Below are 12,348 nucleotides of genomic sequence, written 5' to 3' on the forward strand. Positions count from 1 at the left end.
GCTAAAAACTCTTTGTTGTGTACTGGGTGAGTTCAATTCTCACGAGGCATATTCGAACATCATTGACCACCAAGTCGATGATAACCCTAAATGCTTTCATGGTGTCAGTACATAGACAAATGAGTTTAGTAATCCAGTTGGTTTGCATGTAGCTTCCTTTTTTTTAAATATTACTTTCATTTCTGCACTGCCAATACTTTGCACATTTTCTAGACCAAAAATCTTCAATCTCTGTACCATCTAAGATGTTGTTCTGGAAGTTTCCATGGCGATAAAGAATAGTGTAGCAAAAAACATCTGAGATAGTGTAGTAGGTTTCGTGGTCATCATGTATATCTTTCTTGGGCAAATGTTGGTCCTGAAAAGGACCACCAAATCTTGACGTTTCGACAAGTGTGTTCTTGTCGTCCTACTCGTGCCTTGTGTACTGAAAGCCCTCTTGCTCAGACAGCAAGTTTTGTATGTGCCAGTCCTTCCGTGGAGCCACACTTAGAACAAGTTTCATTAGGTCATTGCCTGCAGACTAAACTAATGCGGCCATGGCACCTCCTCACCCATCCAATGCCATATAAAGTTCATATTGGCATTAAAATACATTTGCTTAATAAAACAACCTCTTTACAACTATCTAAATTAACGCATTATCGTTACATGTACACTAAATAACTGTTTCGGTATCAATGGTGTTGCTCTCAACTGGATCAAGTCATACTTGTCTGATCGGCACCAAAAAGTTGTTATTGATGGTACTGTCTCAGATTCTTTCCCAGTACCTTTTGGCGTGCCCCAGGGCTCACGACTCGGTCCATTGCTTTTTGCATTATACACAAGTAGCCTTATTAATAGCACTCAGAATAATTTTCCTGAAGTTTCTTGTCATTGTTATGCTGATGACACACAATTGTATATATCTTTTAGGCCATCTTCTACCTCTGCAGACACAAGTGTTTCAAGGCTGGATTCGCTGGAACAATGTATCTGTTTCATTCGTAGCTGGATGCTCAACAATAATCTGAAATTAAATGATAGCAAAAGTGAATTTTTGCTCATCGGCACCTCACAGCAGATCTCTAAAATTAATATCAACTGTATAAAAATTGGAGTATCCAATGTCAAACCATCTGATACTGCAAGGAATTTAGGAGTTTATTTTGATACAAACCTCAATATGGAAACCCAGGTCACGAATGTATGCAAATCAACATATTATCTCCTCTATAACCTTCGGCGCATTCGCAAATACTTTGATCAAGAAAGCATCAAACTGGTGGCACATGCTCTGATTACAAGTAAGCTTGATTACTGCAATGGTTTGTTGTTTGGAATGCCTGATAGTCTCATTTCTAAGTTACAAAGAGTCCAAAATTCATGTGCAAGACTTATCTATCGTGTTCCAAAGTTCAGTTCCACTACACCTCTTCTGAGAGAACTCCACTGGTTGCCTGTACGTCAAAGAATTTCATTCAAAATTCTGTTAATTGTATATAAGTCATTAATCGGTCAAGCCCCACATTACATTACAGAATTACTCAAACTTAAAACCCAATCATACAGTCGAAGCCTGCGAAGTTCCACAGATAAATTATTGTTTCAGATCCCATTTCACAAAACAAAAGTCACACTTGGTGATCGTGCATTTGCACTTGCTGCCCCCAAACTATGGAATAGCCTGCCAATTGATATAAGAAGCTCTCCATCCTTGACTATCTTCAAATCAAAATTAAAAACATATCTCTTTAGTTAAGAAAATATGCTGTGTAGACATAAGTAAAAAGAGCTCTGAACAAGCGCAGCTGAATATATCCATATAAAAGCTGCGCTATATAAATTAATGCTTATTATTATTATTAAATATGAAATAAAAGAAACAAGAGGTAGAGAGTGAGAGCTTGACCCTCATTTTATGCTGTTGCCACCAATGAAAGTTCTTAATTTAAATTTGGAACTTCATGAGAGTCGAACTCATCCAACATTGCACAAAATGCGGTCAGAAGACAGGAGAATGATACATGATGAAAGATTTAAAGGAGAACATTTCAAGGAAATAAGAAAGATTGACTGCACAATGTAGCCCTACATGTATGTAATTAATATAATCACATCTTATTACAATCATGATGGAAATCAAACAATCATACCTACACAGCTTACAGGCTTATCCAGTAGTTCCTGTCATCCAAAACAGATCAATCGGCAGCAATTACATGTAGGGCCTATTTTATTTTCCACAATCAAATTGAAAAAAAATCTACATTTAGATCTAACTTAGATAAGTTTGGTGCATCGATGATTATCTTGTCAACTAAGCATGTATTATCATTGGCTTTCGTAATTACTTAGTTATCACACCATACATATCAACAGAGTAGAGGTCTACATATACATGTATGCTAAATTAGGCCTTTAAAGTTTCTTTGAAAAACTACAAAGAATTGATTTTAATTCCAAACCATTTCAAATTACTTGGCCTAGTGGAAGAAATTTTCGGTCTATATACCCAACCTGTCCGGACATGCAACTAGTGGTACGGTGGGGGCACTTATCCAATATTACAAGGTTGTGATAACATCCATGTGGTCTAACACCACTTTTAAAAAAATGCAGTCCTAAACTACATGTAGTCTAACACCACTTTTATCACAAGGTTGTGATAACCTGTCCTTGTCCGCAGTTAGTAACCTGTGTGGTGAACAAGATTGTTGATTTTCTATTGATCTAGACTGGATGAATACTTGATTGATATTTTGGAACAGTCAATTTTGACTATACAGTGAATTCATCATCATAAAAAATGCCTTGGCACAAAACTAAATTAAATTCTTGAAATTATAAGTTTTTCTAATAAAAAAGAGATTAAAAAGAGAGTCTGTGGGGATGAAGATCTGCATCAATCTCAGAAGGCCTCACAAAAATATGCTAAAAATTAAAAGTTTTTGAGCGTTCTGGTGAATAAAAAAAGAAGTCTAGAATGAAAACAAATTACTGAATGGATCTGAGTTTTTTTAATGTAAAAAAAGTGATATTTTAAAGACTTTTTGAGTGTGCATTGTACATGTATGTTGCATTGACTCAAGACAGACAGGGTGGTTGCAGAGTGCAAGTGGATGGGGTGCTTCCACTCTTCCAAAAATTCAAGAAATTTTTACTTTTTCCAGGAAAGGTTCCAGAAATGAAAAAATTCCAGGAAATTCAGGAAATCCAAAAATTGCAAGGGGGAGGGGTGGCAAAACCAGCTTGTGCCCCCCCTGGCCCCCAGACCACTTGAGAAGCAAAGTTAAAAATTGTAATGTAGAAATGCAGAAGTGTGCCCCCCCCCCCTTGAAAGTGAAGACCATTTTCTTTTTGTGTGTTAATTTTTTCCTCAGAAAAATCCTGGATCCGCCAATGATTACAATTAAACAATTAACCGTAGCATCTTTAAAATATTCATGTAATATTTTATAAAGATTTAGATCTAACATTAGATCTTCCTCCGGATCCAGACGTAGGCTCCATCATTGGAGCTTATAATTTTCTGTGCTTGTTATTTCCTTATTTTGTTCCTATTTTTTCAAGAGGACATGATGAACAAAAAATCTTAAATTTCTTGATTTTGGTCACTTCTTGTACCAAATTTAAGCTCACTGTATTAATTATTACATGTATTTTCATTGAAAATCATAATTGAAAATTCCAGGAATTGTCAATGAATTTCAGAAAATTCAGGATTAATTTTCAGGAAATTTGTTTTAGATCTGTGAAAACATTGATGAGGGGTTGGGTGTCTGGCCACTGAAAAATGAATACCCAGTTGTTGTGTGTCCGGACGGTCAATTTTAGAAAGTCGTCTGGAAAAATTTACAAGCAAAGTTTCATCAATTTTTAGTACAAAATGTTAGGGAATATATTACAGAGAACAAAATAGAAGATGATTACAATTATTAAATTCATATTTATAGTATATCCAAAGACAAAAAAGAAGGCTTCAAAAATATAAAGTGTCCGGACACCCGACCCCCATCCTATGTAGAAGTCTAGGCTTGCTGTTTTTTTTTTTATCTCACTTGTTTTTTTATTTTTATCTCATTTCTCAGGAAAATAAAGCAAAAAATATAGCTTGAATAATGCTTATCACCATCATTATTTATTCTTCATTATATTTTCTTCCATTCTGTGCTAAAAAAATCAAAGACATTGCTTGTAAACTTTTCAAAATCGAAAGGAAATACTCATGTGTCCGGACGCCCAACCCGTCGAAACTCAATCAGTCAGTCACAGCGCATATTAGCCTCTTGTCGAGGCCCTGTCGGCTGCTTTCCGAGCGAACATGGCAAAGCACGGGAGAGAGCGAAGCAGAGCGCCGCGAGACAGGGCCTCTGGACATCTGTACCGAATTTCACCGACTTTCTTTTGTTTTTTATTGTTTTTACCAATTCACCGACCAAAAACTGGTCGGTGAAAATCATCCAATGAGAGCGCGAGCTGCTATGACGTCATATTAAATATTCATGAGCTCATCTTGAATGGCGACCCTTGGATTCTTGGCGAAGAGTGACGACGAAATATCAAAGAGCACTGGATATGCCTCTAAAATGCTGAATATTGACCGATTTAAGGATTTGCAAGTCGATGAAATTAACTCTGCACTGAAAGGACGAGATGTCTTTGTAAATCTACCCACAGGATATGGAAAAAAAAGGAATATTTCATGCGATTCCACCGGTCGATCCGGGGCGTCGATTATCGATCTCCGCTGTGCAGTGCAGTGAGGGAAGCTGGAGTGGAGTTGCTGGGAGTTGACTCGAGTCTGACCAGCGGCTGAGCAGTATCTCCCGGGAAGTTTCGGGGCGGTGATGGGTCTGTTACGGCCAGTAGTAATAGTAGTAGTAGTAGTAGTACCACTACTTGTAGCATTTTGCTGGTTATATCCCCTTTAGTGTCCCGCAATTAAATGAATCCCCTGCAGAATAGTGTACTACTATATAGTATTCCGAACCCAAGACGAAACAGCTCTGACATTTCATTGGTTTACTCGGTGACCGGTAATATCATGACTCATGTATATTCATTAGGAAGACGTTCCTCATGAATATATAATTCAGTTCAGATGTCAAGAGGCCCTGGCTCGCGCCAGGCCTAATTCGCTTCGCGAATTAGGAAAGCCCTCGCTTCGCTCGGGAAGCAGCTGCCAGGGCCTCGACAAGAGGCTAAGCGCAGAGATGCCAACTTTTGGAAATCAGAATTAGGGAGGATTTGCAACCGACACCAAATTATGTGCGCGTAGCGCACATCTCGAGCGCGGAGCGCTCGACCCTTGCGGCCGGGGTCGAGGGCCCGCCTTAGGGCCCTGGAAGCTCTGGGTTTCTAGATGCTCTCTGGTGCAATCTGACCCTTATTTTGGAGCATTTCACATGTTTTAAAAAAAACATTGTTCCCACTTTTTTGACATAAAAATAAAAATATCAAATATGCATTTTTACATGTAAAAAAAATGAGGGGACAATAGAAGAAAAGTACCTGTTCAACTATAATAATGAGGAATTATCCTCTTTATTATTATTAAAGCGCGGGTAACGTCTTCCTCCTCGCTGGTCCCTTGCTTGGTGAAATAAGTCAACAGGGTACTAGTGGAGCTCGAAGATCTTGTCTTCGTAATGTCCGTATGCGGTTTGCTCCCTACGTGCTTCCGAATATCATCACGACCTCCGTGCTCAACTTTAATGTCCACGCTGCAAATTGTGCAAAATGCATGGTAGATTCCTCTTTCCGACTTCCGAATACACGGGTACTGGAGACTGTATTCAGTCTTATACTTCTGAGACCATTTCTTGGTCTTCTTTTGTTGATTTTCCGCATTTTCGTGTCAATATCAACCCATCAATACGCCGAAATCACACACCGATTTTCCATCGCACGACTCGACAAATCCAGCGGCCGCGAGCGCACACGCATCGCGAAGCTAGCCGGGCCTACCGGCCTGGTGCACAGTGGATTCCCGTTGGGCATATCACATGCACCAGCTTTTCGCTGCTCCTTATTTGTCTGCCTTTCACACAGAATTTAGTAGCAGCGAAACGTAATGGAGTTACTACATGCTAAAGTCAGCAGACGATACATGTACTTCCAATCCAATTTGATCAATGCAAAAAAATCGTAATTTCGGGAGGATAAGGATGGTAATCGTAAGGGCGGGAGTTGGGATGAATTTTCGGGAGCCTCCCGATGAAATCGGGAGGGTTGGCAAAGCGCATATCGGCCTACTGAGCCAGCCGCACTGCCGGCTACGGTTGCCACCCGGGTTGCCAGTCCCATACCGTATCTTTACTGTCATGTTTACGCCTTGGAACTATTAAAAATTAGTAAAAAAGCATGTTGAAAGTCAAAATTATTGCAAACCAATCATATAGAAATGAAGCACATAAAATTACCGTTAAAAACTATCATTTTCTTTTTCTCAACAACAATTTTAATTACCTGAAATTTGCTGTCGAAAAATCTCCCCCATTGACTTTGTACACAAACTTTGGTGAGTTTGGAACTATTCGAAAGCTCCATGAGAAAATGACGGCAACTTCCGGTGTCGCAACCTTGTTTATATAGGGCCTTGGCAGATAGCATGCGTACACAAGCGCTTCCATGGGTTTTGAAAATACCCCCTAAACAGGTTTTACGCTTCGATGAAATAACACACCTAAACAAAGATTTCTGGCGCGGCTTTTCATGATATCAAGCTCCGAAACAGCTTCAATACAAACTTTATCCCCTGAACATTTTCTGTAACTATCCTTCATTGAGTCATTGGCCAAAATTCAAGACAGCCATACACTTAGGAGCGCCAAGATGGAGAATTTACCCCCTAAATGCGTTCAGCTAACCATCAATGCACCCCTTTTTGTTGAAATTCAGCGTCTTTGGAACTATAAACGCGTAACGCGCGTTACGCATTCCTCATTGACAAAAGACCCCTTTTTCCGTGGACGCGGCCAATGACTCAATGAAGGATAGTTGCAGAAAATGTTCAGGGGATAAAGTTTGTATTGAAGCTGTTTCGGAGCTTGATATCATGAAAAGCCGCGCCAGAAATCTTTGTTTAGGTGTGTTATTTCATCGAAGCGTAAAACCTGTTTAGGGGGTATTTTCAAAACCCATGGAAGCGCTTGTGTACGCATGCTATCTGTGAGTGCACCCCCCCCCCCACCCCCACCTCCCCGGTGTCGATCTTTCCCGAGGCAAAGGGTTCCTGCAACCCAAATAACATAGGATCTTAAAACATCAAAATACCTCACATTAGATTCCACCCAAATTTTCTGAAATTCTCTATATTGAGAGAAAAAAGTCATTATTCGCAGCTCTAACGCTTGCTAAGCTCCACCCCTCGAAATAAAGGAGGCATGTGCGGTCACGTGACTTTATGACTATGTGTGGCGTTAAAGCCAGCCATTCCTCGCCTTTGCCGTCAAAGAGATCATGCTTAACGATCTCAGCATATCATAACTTTGACTGAAATTCACAATTACAAATGACCACTGATGGAAAAATTTATGGAGTTTGTCAAATGCACATAATTTGTGAAGAAAATGTCACACTGAGAACACCTTCAAAGTGTCAATTTTGCACCTTTCAGAAAAGAAATCACCTTAAAAGGTACAGCTTAATTGCACCTATTTTTCTGAAAGGTGCAAATTTGCATCATTAAATGTGTTCCAGGTGTGACATTGGTAAAGGTGCAAAATTGAACCTACTTTTGATAGAGTGTTTAAAACATCCTCATCCCATCATTGTTAAAAACTCTTGCAATTTTCAAAAATAGACCCTATTCGAAAGTGAGGGAGCGAAGCAATCGAGCAGAACTTGAAGGATTTGTTGCACAATTTTTTGTAAATTTTATGCATTTTTGCAAGAAAAATATAAATTTTCTAAATTTCTGTGGGTCAACTGCATGACCGTCGCCAAGGGGGTTGGGAGGTTGCGCACGCAGCCCCCCCCCCTTAATTTTGGGTAAAAAGAAAATAAGCCCAATAATAGACGCAACAAATTTTCTGGGGGGAGGGGGGTTGGGAGTTTTGGAAAAGGGCGACTCGGTTTGTTGTTATTCATATCTATGGCCTTGTTTATATATATATATATATATAAATATGAATAGCCTATAGCAAAAAAAAAAAAAAAAAAAAAAAAGGTTTTCTTCAACACAACGGGGGCAGGAGTAGAGGGTAGGGGGTTAACAATAACAGTAACAATTGAACTGTATGTTATAGGCGCTAGGCTTGAGTGTATAACTACTGTGAAGAAAACCCCTTTTCGTTAAAAGAAAGATCTAATCTTCAAAATAAAGATTTAGATTTCCCCATATTCCATTTTTTAATATTGAGCTTTGTTTGTTTACATCACGTAACTGAACGCCAGTATAGTCATTGAATGCCGGCGATCAGCTGTTTTTACTACGTGAACTGTGACCTGAATTCCGGAGAGAGACTGGTGAATTTACTCGGATTAATTGCTAGTGTGCGCGCATACGTGTTAGCGCAGAGGAATTGGTATATTTCTGCTGAGTCACGCCATATTCACGTAGAGCCAGCAGTATGATCTATTTATGGGACCGGTATGGTCTGTTATGAAATTTTATGAGCGTTTAAATAGCTCTAAGTCAAAATTAGAATCTTACCTTTTGTGTAGATTCTCTGGAAGTTGATGACAGCATTAATTTATTGCTGGAATTTCTTCATTCATGTTTGGATACTGTTATTTTCCTTTATTCTGAGACGATTACCGCCAGGATTTTGAACTCTTCCTTGGATCTAAAGCTCTGATGCGCGCATACGCGCACAGACGCGCTATCATTGGTATTTTAAAGTATTGAATTTGCATAGCACCCCGCTGCGTAATGTTTATGTGGAGAGAGTGGTTTTTAAAGCACTAAAATTACATAACAACCCGCCGCGTAATGCAATGAGCTCAGAAATTGCCAAAATCCTGGGGGGCCAAAAGTCTATAAATAGGGGAAGTTTGAGGAGTTTGTCATATCGTCTGGAAGCTCTCTTGAGTTAAGTTAGCTCTCCTAGTCACAATTCACATTCACTCTCTCGAGAATTCTCGTTCTCTGTTTCTCTTTCTACATTGTACATTCTTCTGTGAGTACATTACGTCATAATATGACACTTAGATTCATTCAGGGAATTCAGCGAGATTAATGATGAATTTCAGCTAGGAATTTGAAATCATTCGTCACCTTTTTGGGATTAGTGACGATTTTTGGCAACCAATACTCTGTTGTATTTCTTATAGTCAGCTTGGATTTATCAGTTGTTCACAGAAATTGGGCAGCTTTTGTTATTCTTTAGCAGACTTTGATTCATTTGTCAAGTCTACTAATTGTTTGCTAGATATCTAGAGAAGATATGAATGCATTTATTGGTGCTTATTTGTGCTCTTTTTGACATGAAAACAATTGTTAGGAGCAGATAGAAATTAATTGATGGTCACGATAGTGAACATGAATGCTGACTACTAATTTATCTTTCTGGAATCTCCTGAATGGATATTTAATTACCTTATTTATGAAATTGGATAATTTATGCATTTTATATTATGAATTTATTTCTGACTTGATGACAATATTTAGGCAGTCCTTTTAAGGACTCTTGACAGTCTGAATATTTAATCAAATTATCTAGTCAGAGAAATTAAATTACTGCATTGATAAAATTATTCTACCAAAGTGGAAAAGGCTAGTGTCAGATTTTCAATCTCTAAACAGAGATTATCTTTTGGTCAGTAACATTTGACATAAAACTGTCAAATTGTTCTGGAATGTGTGTTGTTTTGGTATCGCTTTGAATATTGATCTGACTTTGGGATTTTTCCACATTGGTCGTTTAAAGGATATTTATTGATAGAGTCGTTAACTCAATTCTAATTTCAGGATTAATGACTTTGATTATTTATTTACATTTCTTACATCATATACAAATAGGATCACACTAAACAAAGCTAGTCATCATGAGTGTTCGGATGTTAAGATCACGTGTTACTTAGGTGTCAAGCATGCTATTCCCGTAGTTATTAAGATCAGAATGCTTAATGTTATACAGATCAGAATACTTAATGTTATACAGATCAGAATACTTAATGTTGTTCAGATCAGAATACTGAATATTAATTCTGATAATCTGACAAATACAATGTAACTAGAACATATTGATTCTGACATTAAGATTACAAGGTAATCTATGTGAATAATCAATGAAATGTAAATAGGGCCTAGCTGATTTTTAATCAGAATGCATTTGTAAACAACTTGTAAATAATTTAAACTCTCTGTGCAGTCATTCACATGTTTTATTAAGAATACTTGATGTTTATAGTCATAGACTGAAGTAAACTCAGTTTATAGATGAAGCTTAATTCTTCATTTAGAATATTGACACTGTATTAAAAGATGGTTGATTTAGTTACAGTGAAATAGGAATAATTGCTTAGGTGTTGGTCTTTTAGACTTGTTTTCACTTAGCTGTATTCTCAGACAGCAGGGACGAGGTTAAAGTTTCCGGTAGGCTTTAATGCTAAGAAAGGTACTATGTGAGTCTATTCTTGAACCCGTGATGATTAGAGATATTTACGGATTTCTGAGGCTTTTCATCACACAGAATGTTGGACGTTGTTACAAACTTCACACCGACAAAGTGAGTGGAAGTTTTGTAGGCGCTGTAAGGCTGGTAAACAAGGCCCGTTGAGAGGTTGATAGGATAAGGATATTATTGGAGATTGGTGTGTTGTATTGGGTTAGTGACATTGGATGGAGAAAGGTGTTGAGTAACTGCTGGCAGTTTAGATAGGATTACTCACATAAGTCAGAACGACAGAAAAGAACCATTGGTCCTGGAACCTTTGTGGAGAGTAGATTACAGTCTTAAGTTGAAATAATTCTTAGAGAGAACACAACTCTACGGAGTATAAAGTACAGAACTAAGTAGGATGTAGTTTAGCTACAGCTCGATATTTACAATTGATACAGATTATTGCTTAGTGTATTTAAAACAGTGAATACATAGGATTTATTAAGTTAGTAATTAATTATTCTATTTATCATTCTATCAATTTAAGAGTGACATGCACAGACTTACATTTAAGTTCTTTACTATGTAGAGTAAGTTATACAATTTTATATTGCTCATTCCATATTCAATGAATTTTTATACTTATGCAAAGTGATGTAAATATCCAAATTTTATCGTTGAAATGTTTCAGAAGAATTGTTAACTTCAAGTTTTTCTTATATTAAAGTTCAGTTGAATTTTACTTGTTATTTCTTAGAAATCAATAATTGAACTTGCACATTTGAATCTAGGAGGAACATGATTAGTGATCAGCGTTTGTTGAGAATGATGAATCCAATAAATTGGATTTGTTGTTAAGTCTTAGAATTAGAAATGGTGATCAATTGATTAGTGATGATTGATTGATGATGTGATTAGGGATAAGAAGTACCGTACAATTAGTTTAAGCATCATTTAAGTTAGGGTTCTTAGTTTATTTATAGACCAACCTTGTATATTGCAAGAAAACGGAACTCGTCATCGAGCTTGGAAAACTACGCTTACCTAGTGAGACCCAGTGATAAATGAAAGAGCAGATTTGAGAACTGAAAGAGACTAGAATGATTGATTGCGAAGCAAGGACTGACCGCTTCTATGATTGCCTATGTGCATACGACTGCACGTGTGTGATGTGGATATGCCTGATCGTGTGTGTGTAGAACACGAGGCGAACAAAACGTTTTGTATGTGAGTGAATAGAGATTTGGTTCATGGCTAACTCTATCGATGAAAGATGAGAAATATCATGGTTATATAATTAAATCTTACTAAATCACTTAGTGAGTAAACTCACCAGTTAAATTCTGCTGTGAAGGTCAGGACGCTGGAGTATGACAGAAGTCTTGTGATGGGAGAAAAGACGGTTTTCTTCAGATCATCGGAGCTCCTTCAACCTCTGTGGTTCTGGCAGAATGGAGAGGCTAAAAGTTGGCGGTCGATGCAAGAAGATGGACCAATCGCAGAGCTCGTAGTAGAACTCAGATATTATGGATCATGAGATGGCTATTCTGATTGGTGGTTCACTAGCTCTTTAAAGTTCTCATCGAAGAAAAGTTTCTTCATTACGGTCAAGTGTTAAATTATGCTTGGCCAAGAGCTCAATAACTCTCTAAACTATTGTGGTGGCAGCATACTTTTTTTTAAAGGTTATTTTGATAGGGTCTCACGTTACACTACAATGGATAAGACTCAACGTTACTCGTTAGTGTTACCCCCTCCCTCTGCCCCCGCCGCGCTGCATTTGCAAAATGGGCAATGCCAATCATCAGCTAAAATT

Source organism: Lytechinus pictus, chromosome 4, assembly GCF_037042905.1.
Source record: "Lytechinus pictus isolate F3 Inbred chromosome 4, Lp3.0, whole genome shotgun sequence".
Lineage (NCBI taxonomy): Eukaryota > Metazoa > Echinodermata > Echinoidea > Temnopleuroida > Toxopneustidae > Lytechinus > Lytechinus pictus.